Source organism: Somniosus microcephalus, chromosome 16 (genome assembly GCF_052327205.1).
Source record: "Somniosus microcephalus isolate GS21.2 chromosome 16, FLI_Smic_1.0, whole genome shotgun sequence".
Lineage (NCBI taxonomy): Eukaryota > Metazoa > Chordata > Chondrichthyes > Squaliformes > Somniosidae > Somniosus > Somniosus microcephalus.
Genome location: NC_141002.1, coordinates 89,808,477 through 89,825,226, shown reverse-complemented (window position 1 = coordinate 89,825,226; position 16,750 = coordinate 89,808,477).

Below are 16,750 nucleotides of genomic sequence, written 5' to 3'. Positions count from 1 at the left end.
TGGGACTAGCGGAGTGTACAGAGACAGCACTGTGGGACTAGCGGAGTGAGCAGAGACAGCACTGTGCGACTAGCGGAGTGAGCAGAGACAACACTGTGGGTCTATTGGATTGAGCAGAGACAGCATTGTGGGACTAGCGGAGTGAGCAGAGACAGCACTGTGGGACTAGCGGAGTGAGCAGAGACAGCACTGTGGGACTAGCGGAGTGAGCAGAGACAGCACTGTGGGACTAGTGGAGTGAGCAGAGACAGCACTGTGGGAATAGCGGAGTGAGCAGAGACAGCACTGTGGGACTAGCGGAGTGAACAGAGACAGCACTGTGGGACTAGCGCAGTGAGCAGAGACAGCGCTGTGGGACTAGCGGAGTGAGCAGAGACAGCACTCTGGGACTAGCGGAGTGTAGAGAGACAGCACTGTGGGACTAGCGCAGTGTGCAGAGACAGCACTGTGGGACTAGTGGAGTGAGCAGAGACAGCACTGTGGGAATAGCGGAGTGAGCAGAGACAGCACTGTGGGACTAGCGGAGTGAGCAGAGACAGCACTGTGGGACTAGCGGAGTGAGCAGAGACAGCACTGTGGGACTAGTGGAGTGAGCAGAGACAGCACTGTGGGAATAGCGGAGTGAGCAGAGACAGCACTGTGGGACTAGCGGAGTGAGCAGAGACAGCACTGTGGGACTAGCGCAGTGAGCAGAGACAGCGCTGTGGGACTAGCGGAGTGAGCAGAGACAGCACTCTGGGACTAGCGGAGTGTCGAGAGACAGCACTGTGGGACTAGCGGAGTGTGCAGAGACAGCACTGTGGGACTAGCGGAGTGAGCAGAGACAGCACTGTGGGACTAGCGGAATGTACAGAGACAGCACTGTGGGACTAGCGGAGTGTGCAGAGACAGCACTTTGGGACTAGCGGAGTGTACAGAGACAGCACTATGGGACTAGCGGAGTGAGCAGAGACAGCACTGTGGTACTAGCGGAGTGAGCAGAGACAGCACTGTGCGACTATCGGAGTGAGCAGAGACAACACTGTGGGACTATTGGAGTGAGCAGAGACAGCATTGTGGGACTAGCGGAGTGAGCAGAGTCAGCACTGTGGGACTAGCGGAGTGGACAGAGACAGCACTGTGGGACTAGCGGAGCGTACAGAGTCAGCACTGTGGGAATAGCGCAGTGAGCAGAGACAGCACTGTGGGACAGCGGACTGAGCAGAGACAGCAGTGTGGGACTAGCGGAGTGTACAAAGACAGCACTGTCGGACTAGCGGAGTGTACAGAGACAGCACTGTGGGACTAGCAGAGTGTACAGAGACAGTACTGTGGGACTAGCGGAGTGAGCAGAGACAGCACTGTGGGACTAGCAGAGTGAGCAGAGACAGCACTGTGGGACTAGCGGAGTGTGCAGAGACAGCACTGTGGGACTAGCAGAGGGTACAGAGACAGTACTGTGGGACTAGCGGAGTGAGCAGAGACGGCACTGTGGGACTAGCGGAGTGAGCAGAGACAGCACTGTGGGACTAGCGCAGTGAGCAGAGACAGCATTGTGGGACTAGCGGAGTGTACAGAGACAGCACTGTGGAACTGACGGAGTGTGCAGAGACAGCACTTTGGGACTAGCGGAGTGTACAGAGACAGCATTGTGGGACTAGCGGAGTGAGCAGAGACAGCACTGTGGGACGAGCGGAGTGTACAGACACAGCACTGTGGGACTAGCGGAGTGTGCAGAGCCAGCACTCTGGGACTAGCGGAGTGTACAGAGACAGCACTGTCGGACTAGCGGAGTGAGCAGAGACAGCACTGTGGTACTGGCGGAGAGAGCAGAGACAGCACTGTGCGACTAGCGGAGTGAGCAGAGACAACACTGTGGGACTATTGGAGTGAGCAGAGACAGCATTGTGGGACTAGCGGAGTGAGCAGAGACAGCACTGTGGGACTAGCGGAGTGAGCAGGGACAGCACTGTGGAACTAGCGGAGTGTACAGAGACAGCACTGTGGGGCTAGCGGAGTGTGCAGAGACAGCACTCTGGGACTAGCGGAGTGTACAGAGACAGCACTGTGGGAGTGGCGGAGTGAGCAGAGACAGCACTGTGGGACTAGCGGAGTGAGCAGAGACAGAACTGTGCGACTAGCGGAGTGAGCAGAGACAACACGGTGGGACTATTGGAGTGAGCAGAGACAGCATTGTGGGACTAGCGGAGTGAGCAGAGACAGCACTGTGGGACTGGCGGAGTGAGCAGGGACAGCACTGTGGAACTAGCGGAGTGAGCAGAGACAGCATTGTGGGACTAGCGGAGTGAGCAGAGACAGCACTGTGGGACTAGCGGAGTGAGCAGAGACAGCACTGTGGGACTAGCGGAGTGAGCAGAGACAGCACTGTGGGACTAGTGGAGTGAGCAGAGACAGCACTGTGGGAATAGCGGAGTGAGCAGAGACAGCACTGTGGGACTAGCGGAGTGAGCAGAGACAGCACTGTGGGACTAGCGCAGTGAGCAGAGACAGCGCTGTGGGACGAGCGGAGTGAGCAGAGACAGCACTCTGGGACTAGCGGAGTGTAGAGAGACAGCACGGTGGGACTCGCGCAGTGTGCAGAGACAGCACTGTGGGAATAGCGGAGTGAGCAGAGACAGCACTGTGGGACTAGCGGAGTGTACAGAGACAGCACTGTGGGACTAGCGGAGTGTGCAGAGACAGCACTTTGGGACTAGCGGAGTGTACAGAGGCAGCACTGTGGGACTAGCGGAGTGAGCAGAGACAGCACTGTGGTACTAGCGGAGTGAGCAGAGACAGCACTGTGCGACTAGCGGAGTGAGCAGAGACAACACTGTGGGACTATTGGAGTGAGCAGAGACAGCACTGTGGGAATAGCGGAGTGAGCAGAGACAGCACTGTGGGACTAGCGGAGTGAGCAGAGACAGCGCTGTGGGACAAGTGGAGTGAGCAGAGACAGCACTGTGGGACTAGCGGAGTGAGCAGAGACAGCACTGTGGGACTAGCGGAGTGTTCAGAGACAGCACTGTGGGACTAGTGGAGTGAGCAGAGACAGCGTTGTGGGACTAGCGGAGTTTACAGAGACAGCACTGTGGGACTAGCGGAGTGAGCAGAGACAGCACTGTGGGACGAGCGGAGTGAGCAGAGACAGCACTGTGGGACTAGTGGAGTGAGCAGAGACAGCACTGTGGGAATAGCGGAGTGAGCAGAGACAGCACTGTGGGACTAGCGGAGTGAGCAGAGACAGCACTGTGGGACTAGCGCAGTGAGCAGAGACAGCGCTGTGGGACTAGCGGAGTGAGCAGAGACAGCACTCTGGGACTAGCGGAGTGTCGAGAGACAGCACTGTGGGACTAGCGGAGTGTGCAGAGACAGCACTGTGGGACTAGCGGAGTGAGCAGAGACAGCACTGTGGGACTAGCGGAGTGTACAGAGACAGCACTGTGGGACTAGCGGAGTGTGCAGAGACAGCACTTTGGGACTAGCGGAGTGTACAGAGACAGCACTATGGGACTAGCGGAGTGAGCAGAGACAGCACTGTGGTACTAGCGGAGTGAGCAGAGACAGCACTGTGCGACTATCGGAGTGAGCAGAGACAACACTGTGGGACTATTGGAGTGAGCAGAGACAGCATTGTGGGACTAGCGGAGTGAGCAGAGTCAGCACTGTGGGACTAGCGGAGTGTACAGAGACAGCACTGTGGGACTAGCGGAGCGTACAGAGTCAGCACTGTGGGAATAGCGCAGTGAGCAGAGACAGCACTGTGGGACAGCGGACTGAGCAGAGACAGCAGTGTGGGACTAGCGGAGTGTACAAAGACAGCACTGTCGGACTAGCGGAGTGTACAGAGACAGCACTGTGGGACTAGCAGAGTGTACAGAGACAGTACTGTGGGACTAGCGGAGTGAGCAGAGACAGCACTGTGGGACTAGCGGAGTGAGCAGAGACAGCACTGTGGGACTAGCGGAGTGTGCAGAGACAGCACTGTGGGACTAGCAGAGGGTACAGAGACAGTACTGTGGGACTAGCGGAGTGAGCAGAGACGGCACTGTGGGACTAGCGGAGTGAGCAGAGACAGCACTGTGGGACTAGCGGAGTGAGCAGAGACAGCATTGTGGGACTAGCGGAGTGTACAGAGACAGCACTGTGGGACTGACGGAGTGTGCAGAGACAGCACTTTGGGACTAGCGGAGTGTACAGAGACAGCATTGTGGGACTAGCGGAGTGAGCAGAGACAGCACTGTGGGACGAGCGGAGTGTACAGACACAGCACTGTGGGACTAGCGGAGTGTGCAGAGCCAGCACTCTGGGACTAGCGGAGTGTACAGAGACAGCACTGTCGGACTAGCGGAGTGAGCAGAGACAGCACTGTGGTACTGGCGGAGTGAGCAGAGACAGCACTGTGCGACTAGCGGAGTGAGCAGAGACAACACTGTGGGACTATTGGAGTGAGCAGAGACAGCATTGTGGGACTAGCGGAGTGAGCAGAGACAGCACTGTGGGACTAGCGGAGTGAGCAGGGACAGCACTGTGGAACTAGCGGAGTGTACAGAGACAGCACTGTGGGGCTAGCGGAGTGTGCAGAGACAGCACTCTGGGACTAGCGGAGTGTACAGAGACAGCACTGTGGGAGTGGCGGAGTGAGCAGAGACAGCACTGTGGGACTAGCGGAGTGAGCAGAGACAGAACTGTGCGACTAGCGGAGTGAGCAGAGACAACACGGTGGGACTATTGGAGTGAGCAGAGACAGCATTGTGGGACTAGCGGAGTGAGCAGAGACAGCACTGTGGGACTGGCGGAGTGAGCAGGGACAGCACTGTGGAACTAGCGGAGTGAGCAGAGACAGCACTGTGGGAATAGCAGAGTGAGCAGAGACAGCACTGTGGGACTAGCGGAGTGAGCAGAGACAGCACTGTGGGACTAGCGGTGTGTTCAGAGACAGCATTGTGGGACTAGCGGAATGAGCAGAGACAGCACTGTGGGAATAGCGGAGTGAGCAGAGACAGCACTGTGGGACTAGCGGAGTGAGCAGAGACAGAACTGTGGGACTAGCGGTGTGTTCAGAGACAGCATTGTGGGACTAGCGGAGTGAGCAGAGACAGCACTGTGGGACTAGCGGTGTGTTCAGAGACAGCATTGTGGGACTGGTGGAGTGAGCAGAGACAGCGTTATGGGACTAGCAGAGTTTACAGAGACAGCACTGTGGGCCTAGCGGAGGGAGCAGAGACAGCACTGTGGGACCAGCGGAGTGAGCAGAGACAGCACTGTGGGACTGGCGGAGTGTGCAGAGACAGCACTGTGGGTCTAGCGGAGTGTACAGAGACTGCATTGTGGGACTAGCGGAGTGAGCAGAGACAGCACTGTGGGACTAGCGGAGTGTACAGAGACAGCACTGTGGGACTAGCAGAGTGTGCAGAGACAGCACTCTGGGACTAGCGGAGTGTACTGAGACGGCACTGTGGGACTAGCGGAGTGAGCAGAGACAGCACTGTGCGACTAGCGGAGTGAGCAGAGACAACTCTGTGGGACTATTGGATTGAGCAGAGACAGCATTGTGGGACTAGCGGAGTGAGCAGAGACAGCACTGTGGGACTAGCGGAGTGAGCAGGGACAGCACTGTGGAACTAGCGGAGTGAGCAGAGACAGCACTGTGGGACTAGCAGAGTGTGCAGAGACAGCACTCTGGGACTAGCGGAGTGTACAGAGACAGCACTGTGGGACTAGCGGAGTGAGCAGAGACAGCACTGTGCGACTAGCGGAGTGAGCAGAGACAACACTGTGGGACTATTGGATTGAGCAGAGACAGCATTGTGGGACTAGCGGAGTGAGCAGAGACAGCACTGTGGGACTAGCGGAGTGAGCAGAGACAGCACTGTGGGACTAGCGGAGTGAGCAGAGACAGCACTGTGGGACTAGTGGAGTGAGCAGAGACAGCACTGTGGGAATAGCGGAGTGAGCAGAGACAGCACTGTGGGACTAGCGGAGTGAGCAGAGACAGCACTGTGGGACTAGCGCAGTGAGCAGAGACAGCGCTGTGGGACTAGCGGAGTGAGCAGAGACAGCACTCTGGGACTAGCGGAGTGTAGAGAGACAGCACTGTGGGACTAGCGCAGTGTGCAGAGACAGCACTGTGGGACTAGCGGAGTGAGCAGAGACAGCACTGTGGGACTAGTGGAGTGAGCAGAGACAGCACTGTGGGAATAGCGGAGTGAGCAGAGACAGCACTGTGGGACTAGCGGAGTGAGCAGAGACAGCACTGTGGGACTAGCGCAGTGAGCAGAGACAGCGCTGTGGGACTAGCGGAGTGAGCAGAGACAGCACTCTGGGACTAGCGGAGTGTCGAGAGACAGCACTGTGGGACTAGCGGAGTGTGCAGAGACAGCACTGTGGGACTAGCGGAGTGAGCAGAGACAGCACTGTGGGACTAGCGGAATGTACAGAGACAGCACTGTGGGACTAGCGGAGTGTGCAGAGACAGCACTTTGGGACTAGCGGAGTGTACAGAGACAGCACTATGGGACTAGCGGAGTGAGCAGAGACAGCACTGCGGTACTAGCGGAGTGAGCAGAGACAGCACTGTGCGACTATCGGAGTGAGCAGAGACAACACTGTGGGACTATTGGAGTGAGCAGAGACAGCATTGTGGGACTAGCGGAGTGAGCAGAGTCAGCACTGTGGGACTAGCGGAGTGGACAGAGACAGCACTGTGGGACTAGCGGAGCGTACAGAGTCAGCACTGTGGGAATAGCGCAGTGAGCAGAGACAGCACTGTGGGACAGCGGACTGAGCAGAGACAGCAGTGTGGGACTAGCGGAGTGTACAAAGACAGCACTGTCGGACTAGCGGAGTGTACAGAGACAGCACTGTGGGACTAGCAGAGTGTACAGAGACAGTACTGTGGGACTAGCGGAGTGAGCAGAGACAGCACTGTGGGACTAGCGGAGTGAGCAGAGACAGCACTGTGGGACTAGCGGAGTGTGCAGAGACAGCACTGTGGGACTAGCAGAGGGTACAGAGACAGTACTGTGGGACTAGCGGAGTGAGCAGAGACGGCACTGTGGGACTAGCGGAGTGTGCAGAGACAGCACTTTGGGACTAGCGGAGTGTACAGAGACAGCATTGTGGGACTAGCGGAGTGAGCAGAGACAGCACTGTGGGACGAGCGGAGTGTACAGACACAGCACTGTGGGACTAGCGGAGTGTGCAGAGCCAGCACTCTGGGACTAGCGGAGTGTACAGAGAAAGCACTGTCGGACTAGCGGAGTGAGCAGAGACAGCACTGTGGTACTGGCGGAGTGAGCAGAGACAGCACTGTGCGACTAGCGGAGTGAGCAGAGACAACACTGTGGGACTATTGGAGTGAGCAGAGACAGCATTGTGGGACTAGCGGAGTGAGCAGAGACAGCACTGTGGGACTAGCGGAGTGAGCAGGGACAGCACTGTGGAACTAGCGGAGTGTACAGAGACAGCACTGTGGGGCTAGCGGAGTGTGCAGAGACAGCACTCTGGGACTAGCGGAGTGTACAGAGACAGCACTGTGGGAGTGGCGGAGTGAGCAGAGACAGCACTGTGGGACTAGCGGAGTGAGCAGAGACAGAACTGTGCGACTAGCGGAGTGAGCAGAGACAACACGGTGGGACTATTGGAGTGAGCAGAGACAGCATTGTGGGACTAGCGGAGTGAGCAGAGACAGCACTGTGGGACTGGCGGAGTGAGCAGGGACAGCACTGTGGAACTAGCGGAGTGAGCAGAGACAGCACTGTGGGAATAGCAGAGTGAGCAGAGACAGCACTGTGGGTCTAGCGGAGTGAGCAGAGACAGCACTGTGGGACTAGCGGTGTGTTCAGAGACAGCATTGTGGGACTAGCGGAGTGAGCAGAGACAGCACTGTGGGAATAGCGGAGTGAGCAGAGACAGCACTGTGGGACTAGCGGAGTGAGCAGAGACAGCACTGTGAGACTAGCGGTGTGTTCAGAGACAGCATTGTGGGACAAGCGGAGTGAGCAGAGACAGCACTGTGGGACTAGCGGTGTGTTCAGAGACAGCATTGTGGGACTGGTGGAGTGAGCAGAGACAGCGTTATGGGACTAGCAGAGTTTACAGAGACAGCACTGTGGGCCTAGCGGAGGGAGCAGAGACAGCACTGTGGGACCAGCGGAGTGAGCAGAGACAGCACTGTGGGACTGGCGGAGTGTGCAGAGACAGCACTGTGGGTCTAGCGGAGTGTACAGAGACTGCATTGTGGGACTAGCGGAGTGAGCAGAGACAGCACTGTGGGACTAGCGGTGTGTACAGAGACAGCACTGTGGGACTAGCAGAGTGTGCAGAGACAGCACTCTGGGACTAGCGGAGTGTACTGAGACAGCACTGTGGGACTAGCGGAGTGAGCAGAGACAGCACTGTGCGACTAGCGGAGTGAGCAGAGACAACACTGTGGGACTATTGGATTGAGCAGAGACAGCATTGTGGGACTAGCGGAGTGAGCAGAGACAGCACTGTGGGACTAGCGGAGTGAGCAGGGACAGCACTGTGGAACTAGCGGAGTGAGCAGAGACAGCACTGTGGGACTAGCAGAGTGTGCAGAGACAGCACTCTGGGACTAGCGGAGTGTACAGAGACAGCACTGTGGGACTAGCGGAGTGAGCAGAGACAGCACTGTGCGACTAGCTGAGTGAGCAGAGACAACACTGTTGGACTATTGGATTGAGCAGAGACAGCATTGTGGGACTAGCGGAGTGAGCAGAGACAGCACTGTGGGACTAGCGGAGTGAGCAGAGACAGCACTGTGGGACTAGCGGAGTGAGCAGAGACAGCACTGTGGGACTAGTGGAGTGAGCAGAGACAGCACTGTGGGAATAGCGGAGTGAGCAGAGACAGCACTGTGGGACTAGCGGAGTGAGCAGAGACAGCACTGTGGGACTAGCGCAGTGAGCAGAGACAGCGCTGTGGGACTAGCGGAGTGAGCAGAGACAGCACTCTGGGACTAGCGGAGTGTAGAGAGACAGCACTGTTGGACTAGCGCAGTGTGCAGAGACAGCACTGTGGGACTAGCGGAGTGAGCAGAGACAGCACTGTGGGACTAGCGGAGTGTACAGAGACAGCACTGTGGGACTAGCGGAGTGTGCAGAGACAGCACTTTGGGACTAGCGGAGTGTACAGAGGCAGCACTGTGGGACTAGCGGAGTGAGCAGAGACAGCACTGTGGTACTAGCGGAGTGAGCAGAGACAGCACTGTGCGACTAGCGGAGTGAGCAGAGACAACACTGTGGGACTATTGGAGTGAGCAGAGACAGCACTGTGGGAATAGCGGAGTGAGCAGAGACAGCACTGTGGGACTAGCGGACTGAGCAGAGACAGCGCTGTGGGACAAGTGGAGTGAGCAGAGACAGCACTGTGGGACTAGCGGAGTGAGCAGAGACAGCACTGTGGGACTAGCGGAGTGTTCAGAGACAGCACTGTGGGACTAGTGGAGTGAGCAGAGACAGCGTTGTGGGACTAGTGGAGTGAGCAGAGACAGCACTGTGGGACTAGCGGAGTGAGCAGAGACAGCACTGTGGGACTAGCGGAGTGAGCAGAGACAGCACTGTGGGACTAGCGCAGTGAGCAGAGACAGCGCTGTGGGACTAGCGGAGTGAGCAGAGACAGCACTCTGGGACTAGCGGAGTGTAGAGAGACAGCACTGTGGGACTAGCGGAGTGTGCAGAGACAGCACTGTGGGACTAGCGGAGTGAGCAGAGACAGCACTGTGGGACTAGCGGAGTGTGCAGAGACAGCACTGTGGGACTAGCGGAGTGTGCAGAGACAGCACTTTGGCACTAGCGGAGTGTACAGAGACAGCACTATGGGACTAGCGGAGTGAGCAGAGACAGCACTGTGGTACTAGCGGAGTGAGCAGAGACAGCACTGTGCGACTATCGGAGTGAGCAGAGACAACACTGTGGGACTATTGGAGTGAGCAGAGACAGCATTGTGGGACTAGCGGAGTGAGCAGAGACAGCACTGTGGGACTAGCGGCGTGTACAGAGACAGCACTGTGGGACTAGCGGAGTGTGCAGAGACAGCACTGTGGGACTAGCGGAGTGTACAGAGACAGCACTGTGGGACTAGCGGAGTGAGCAGAGACAGCACTGTGGGACTAGCGGAGTGTATAGAGACAGCACTGTGGGACTAGCGGAGTGTGCAGAGACAGCACTGTGGGACTAGCGGAGTGTACAGAGACAGCACTGTGGGACTAGCGGAGTGAGCAGAGACAGCACTGTGGGACTAGCGGAGTGAGCAGAGACAGCACTGTGGGACTAGCAGAGTGAGCAGAGACAGCACTGTGGGACTAGTGGAGTGAGCAGAGACAGCACTGTGAGACTAGCGGAGTGAGCAGAGACAGCATTGTGGGACTGGCGGAGTGAGCAGAGACAGCACTGTGGGACTAGCGGAGTGAGCAGAGACAGCACTGTGAGACTAGCGGAGTGAGCAGAGACAGCACTGTGGGACTAGCGGACTGTACAGAGACAGCACTGTGGGACTAGCGGAGTGAGCAGAGACAGCACTGTGTGACTAGCGGAGTGTACAGTGACAGCACTGTGGGACTAGCGGAGTGAGCAGAGACAGCACTGTGGGACTAACGGAGTGAGCAGAGACAGCACTGTGGGACTCGCGGAGTGAGCAGAGACAGCACTGTGGGACTAGCGGAGTGTACAGTGACAGCACTGTGGGACTGGCGGAGTGAGCAGAGACAGCACTGTGGGACTAGCGGAGTGAGCAGGGACAGCACTGTGGGACTAGTGGAGTGTACAGAGACAGCACTTTGGGACTAGCGGCGTGTACAGAGACAGCAGTGTGTGAGTCGTGGAGCATGATCAGCAGTTCGAGCTCTGGCCCCAATAATATCTACACCAGTACTGTTAGACCATCACTAATTAGTTCATTGCTTGGGTGTCTTTTAAACAGTTTCTTAATTAGGTTTCTTAATCACTTTGATTAATCTACATTCCAATTTGCACGAATTCCGTGCTGATCAGATCAGAATGACTTGAACACAACAGAATAAAACGAAGGCGGAGAGTAATGACACAGCTTGCTGCAGCATCACACACTAGGCCTGGGAGTCGCTGGATCGTGTCTGGGACTCTCCACACCAGGGGTTCCTAATCCCAGGCGGTGACTGTAGTGTATGTACCTTTAAGAGGAACTATGTTTTTGAAGCCCCTGTGTACTGTAGTACCAGTAGTAACCACTCGGGTATATAAGCCTGTATAGCGTCTTGTGTAGTTAGTTCACCTCCAGACTTTCTTCAGTAAACACTTGTTAAATCAACTCCTGCATTCCGTGTCTCCATTAACACACGGATCTAACAGTGGCAACGAGTTAGAAACGAACTTACCTGCAATTCGGCAGCACCTCAAGGAGATCGATTCCTCAGGCGAAGGTCGAAGCCAGAAGCAAGAAATGAAAACCTGTGGTTTCACCAGCTAAACGGGCTGGTGGCAGGTCGTGCACTGATCCTTCCTGGGCTGCGGCGGGCTGGGTCTCGATCAGGTGGCTCTGCAGCGGGGCCGGGCAGCGAGTCGGAAGCAGAAGCAAAGAGAGACAGAGGGTGGAACACTCAGGAGGCGGCCGGTGATGCAAAGCAGGTCAGCGTTCGGACCAAGCAGAGGGAGGGGAATGTCCCAGAGGGTCCGCTCCACGACGGGAACGGTTCTCCAAGTAACGGAGAAACTATTTAAAAGATATATATAAAAATAAAAAATAAATAAAAAATAGAAATACCGCGAAAAGCTGCAGGTCGCAACGGGAACCGCGGAGAACAGCGTTGACAGCAGCGGCAGCGGCGGAAAAGCGCGGGAGGCGCCATCTTGACTCGGCGGGGAAGAAGGAAAAGCGTGGGAGGCGCCATTTTGGATTTTCAGGATACCGAAGACTGGCAATATTACTGCTTTCGATAGTGATATAGAGGATTGGACCACATATGTGGAAAGAGTGGAGGTATATTGCAAGGCGAATGAAGTAGCGGATAATAAAAAGGCATCGGTACTTCTAAATCTGATGGGCGCAAGGACATACGGGCTGTTACGAAACTTGATCACTCCAGCCAAACCGATGGACAAGAATTTTAAGGAGATTGTTGATACCTTACAGGAGCACTTAAACCCAACACCGCTGCTGATAGCGGAACGATTCAAATTCTTCAGGAGGAATCAGCACAAGAATGAAAGTAATGCTGATTACCTCACCGAATTACGAAAACTGTCAAAGCACTGCCAATTCGGGGCAGGACTGGCAGATTCTCTACGAGACAAATTCGTCTGCGGTCTCCTAAGCGAAGGAAAACAGAAAAGACTACTTTCTGAGAAAGATTTGACACTGGACAAGGCTTTCAGTGTGGCTGTATCATACGAAGCAGCAGCAAGAGGAGCTGCAGAGATACAGCAAAAGCCACAGGACTTCGGCACCCATGAAATGACACGGGGTTTCGAGAGATGTTATCGCTGCGGCAGATCCACCCATGACCAGAAGGACTGCTGGTTCAAGGACAAATCATGCAGGCAATGTGGAAAGATGGGACACATTGCACGTGTATGCAGATCTGGAAAAAAATCCGCTGACAGTAAAAAGGTCAATAAGGAAAAGTACAGAAAGGTACAAATGATGACGGACAGTAGCTCCGAAGACCAGAAGAGCGATAGCGACTCCGGAAACAAGAGACTAAGCTGTCTCAAATTACATAATGTAGTTGCCAAAGAAGATTACCAGACCATTTGGGTTACCCTCACGATAGCGGGGTCCCCAGTCAAAATGGAGCTAGGTACAGGATCAGCTCTGACCGTCATGAGTCGACGGGATTACGAGCGGCTATTTCCGCATATACCTTTGAAAGACACATCCATTATCTTGAAGACATATACGGGGCAGAAAGTATACCCCAGAGGGAAAATAAGGGTGCCTGTTGTATACAACGGCAAGGAAATACAGAAGTTGTATTTATACGTTCTGCAAGATGGTGGTCCACCGTTGTTGGGATGTGAATGGATCAGAAAGATACGTTTAGACTGGCACTCCATTCAGGCACTGACGGTGACCAGTAAGAAAAAAAATGATGATGATGTCATACCTGGACGATTAAAAGAAATCTTGGCTAATGCCAAAGAAGTGTTTCAACAGGAACTAGGAACCCTGAAAGGCACCACCGCCTCAATAAAAGTGGAAGATGCAGCAATTCCCAAGTTTTTTAAGGCAAGGCCGGTGCCATACGCAATTCGTCCAGCCGTCGAGGCACAGCTGGAGAATTTGGAAAAAGCAGGCGTGTTATCCAAGGTAGATTGGAGCGAGTGGGCAACACTCATCATCCTGGTCATGAAGAAAACGTTGAATAATGATAAATCTGAAGAACAGAGAAAAATTCGCATCTGTGGGGACTTCAAGGTGACTGTAAACCCGGTTCTTCACACGGCACAGTATCCTCTTCTGAGGATAGAAGATATTTTCGCCTCACTATCCGGAGGGAAACGTTTCACCAAAATTGACTTAGCACAGGCATATCTACAGATGGAGGTTGAGGAGGCCTCTAAAAAGTATCTCACGATAAACACACACAAAGGCCTGTACCAGTACAATCGACTGGTTTTCGGAGTGGCATCAGCTCCGGCTATCTGGCAAAGAGCTATGGAGCAAGTCCTGCAAGGGATTCCGGGGACTCAATGCTACCTAGACGACATCCTTGTAACAGGAGAAAACGACAACGAGCACCTTGCCAACTTGGAGCAGGTGCTCACGAGGCTGAGAGAATGGGGCCTACGAGCAAATCACCCCAAGTGCGAATTTTTCCAGAAACAAATATCATATTGTGGCCATGTCATTAACGAAGGAGGGTTGCATAAGTCACCTGAAAAAATTGAAGCGGTCGTAAAAGCCCCCGCGCCTGAAAATGTCTCTCAATTAAGGTCGTTCCTGGGATTAATAAATTACTATCATAAATTTTTACCGAACTTGTCAACAGTTCTGCAGCCTCTTAACGCACTGCTACAAACGGGAGTAGTTTGGAAATGGAGCGAAGACTGTAAACGTGCCTTCCATAAATGCAAAGGCTTGATCACGTCCAGGGAAGTGTTGGCTCATTACAACCCATCACTGCCAATCAGACTGGCGTGCGATGCATCCCCTTACGGCTTGGGAGCGGTATTATCGCATAGATTCCCTGATGGCTCGGAGCGGCCGGTAGCTTTTGCGTCACGCTCATTGAACTCAGCTGAGCGTAACTATGCCCAGATCGACAGGGAGGCACTCAGCCTGGTGTGGGGGGGTGAAGAAATTCAACCATTACCTACATGGACAAAAATTTACCTTGTTGACTGAACATCAACCCCTCGTCTCCATATTCAACCCTAAAAAGGGCGTTCCCATTATGACAGCGCAAAGGCTACAGAGGTGGTCCCTTTTCCTAGGGGCACACCAATATGACATAGAATACAAAGGAACAAAACAGCATGGGAATGCTGACGGGTTATCGCGCCTACCGTTGCCAACGGTGGAAGAGGCGCCTACAGTGGACCCAGTGGAGATGTTCCACTCGACCATAGTGGAATGTCTACCGGTGACAAATTCTACCATTGAAAAGGAAACGAGAAATGACCCGACTCTCTCACGAGTCTACGATTTAACGGTGAAGGGATGGCCAGCACATGGCGAACCACTGTTGCCAGCATTCTCGCAAAGAAGAGAACAGCTGTCAGTGTGCCGAGGAACCTTGATGTGTGGATCCAGAATGGTGATTCCACCCAAACTCAAGGATAAAGTGCTAAAGGAGCTTCACGAGGAGCATCTGGGTGGAGTGAAAATGAAGAACTTAGCCAGAGCGTTTGTGTGGTGGCCAGGTATCGATGGAGACATCGAAGAAATGACCAAGAGCTGTCTAGGATGCCAGAAGGTCCAAAACGCCCCACCACAAGCCCCTCTACATCCATGGGAGTGGCCCTCATCTCCATGGCAAAGGGTACATATCGACTTTGCTGGTCCATTTATGGACTCAGTGTTCTTAATCACGGTGGATGCACACTCCAAGTGGCCGGAGGTAATAAAGATGTCCTCCACCACCACGGAAAAAACCATCACAGTATTAAGGACCATATTCACCAGGAATGGGCTGCCTGAACAGATCTGTTCTGATAATGGACCGCAATTTGTATCCGAAGAATTCAGGAAGTTCTTAAAAAACAATGGGGTTAAGCACTACACGTCCGCCCCATACCATCCCGCCACCAATGGATTAGCTGAAAGGTTTGTCCAGACCTTCAAGAAGGCCATAAAGGCCATGGGTAATGAAGACATAAATCTACAACATAAGGTAGATAACTTCTTGTTTGCGTACAGGAATGCAACACATGTGGTTACAAACCAAACCCCCGCCATGATGTTTTTCAATAGAAGACTAAGATGCCGGCTGGATTTGGTCAAGCCAAACGTCAGAAGGGACGTAGAGAACCGGCAATTTCAAAGCATGAATGAAAGGCCAACTAGAACCTTCCAGATAGGTCAACAAGTTTTGGCCCGGGACTACCGTACCGAGAAATGGCAGCCTGGAACTATTTGCACACGACTAGGACCGCTGATGTATACCGTGGACATTGGAGAAAGCATAATAAGGCGCCATGCTGACCAGATCATAGAGTCATCCGAAAAAGGACAACCTACACCACAACTCTATACGCCTAGTGATGACGCAGAGATACCCATAGTATCTACCTCCGATCCGGTGATACTGGAACCAGATGAACCCGACACTGGCATTGAAGCCGAATCGACCTTGCCAAAAGAACCTACTACACCACCGAAACCTACTACACCACCGAGGCGTTATCCGGACCGAGTCAGGAAGCCTCCAGAGAGACTGAATTTGTAATTGATTAACTTCAGCAAATGCGTAGATTATTGTTCTTGTTAAAATGTTATTTAATGATTACTTAAAATGTTATGCACTATTTATCTAAAAAGGGAGGAATTGTAGTGTATGTACCTTTAAGAGGAACTATGTTTTTGAAGCCCCTGTGTACTGTAGTACCAGTAGTGACCACTTGGGTATATAAGCCTGTATAACGTGTTGTGTAGTTAGTTCACCTCCAGACTTTGTTCAGTAAACACTAGTTAAATCAACTCCTGCATTCCGTGTCTCCATTAACACACAGATCTAACAGTGACCGGGCATCTTCTGCCCTGGGCGGAAGAGAATGCTGTCGAGCAAGGCACCCTGGTACCTTCTCATGTACCTCAGAGAAACTGCCAACCCTTCGCAGACAGGGAGGTGTGTGCAGGAGGGAGGGAAGCGCAGATTAGGAAGGGGGTGGTGGGGAGAAAGGAGGAGCACTGAACCAGAGAAAAGATAAATCAGCTACAACATGGGAAGGGGTGACATAAAATACACTGGGGTGTAATTAAACTTGGGCGGGGGGGCGGGGGGTGGCGCAAACACAGGCGGACCCGCTTTTGCCACCCGTTATACGACACGTCTGATAATGAAACCAGTGGATGAATATCATGCGGGGCGTACAACTGGCGGCCGACGAGATTCCGCTTGTGTTTGCATCCTCGACCTCACTCACGTCCCATTTCCCCTGGCTGGAGAGTCTAGAACCAGGGGTCACAGTCTTAGGATAAGGGGGTCGGCCATTGAAGACCGAGATGAGGAGGAATTTCTTCACTCAGAGTGTGGTGAATCTTTGGAATTCTCTGCCCCAGAGGACTGTGGACGCTGAATCTTTGAGTATATTCACGGCTGTGATCATAT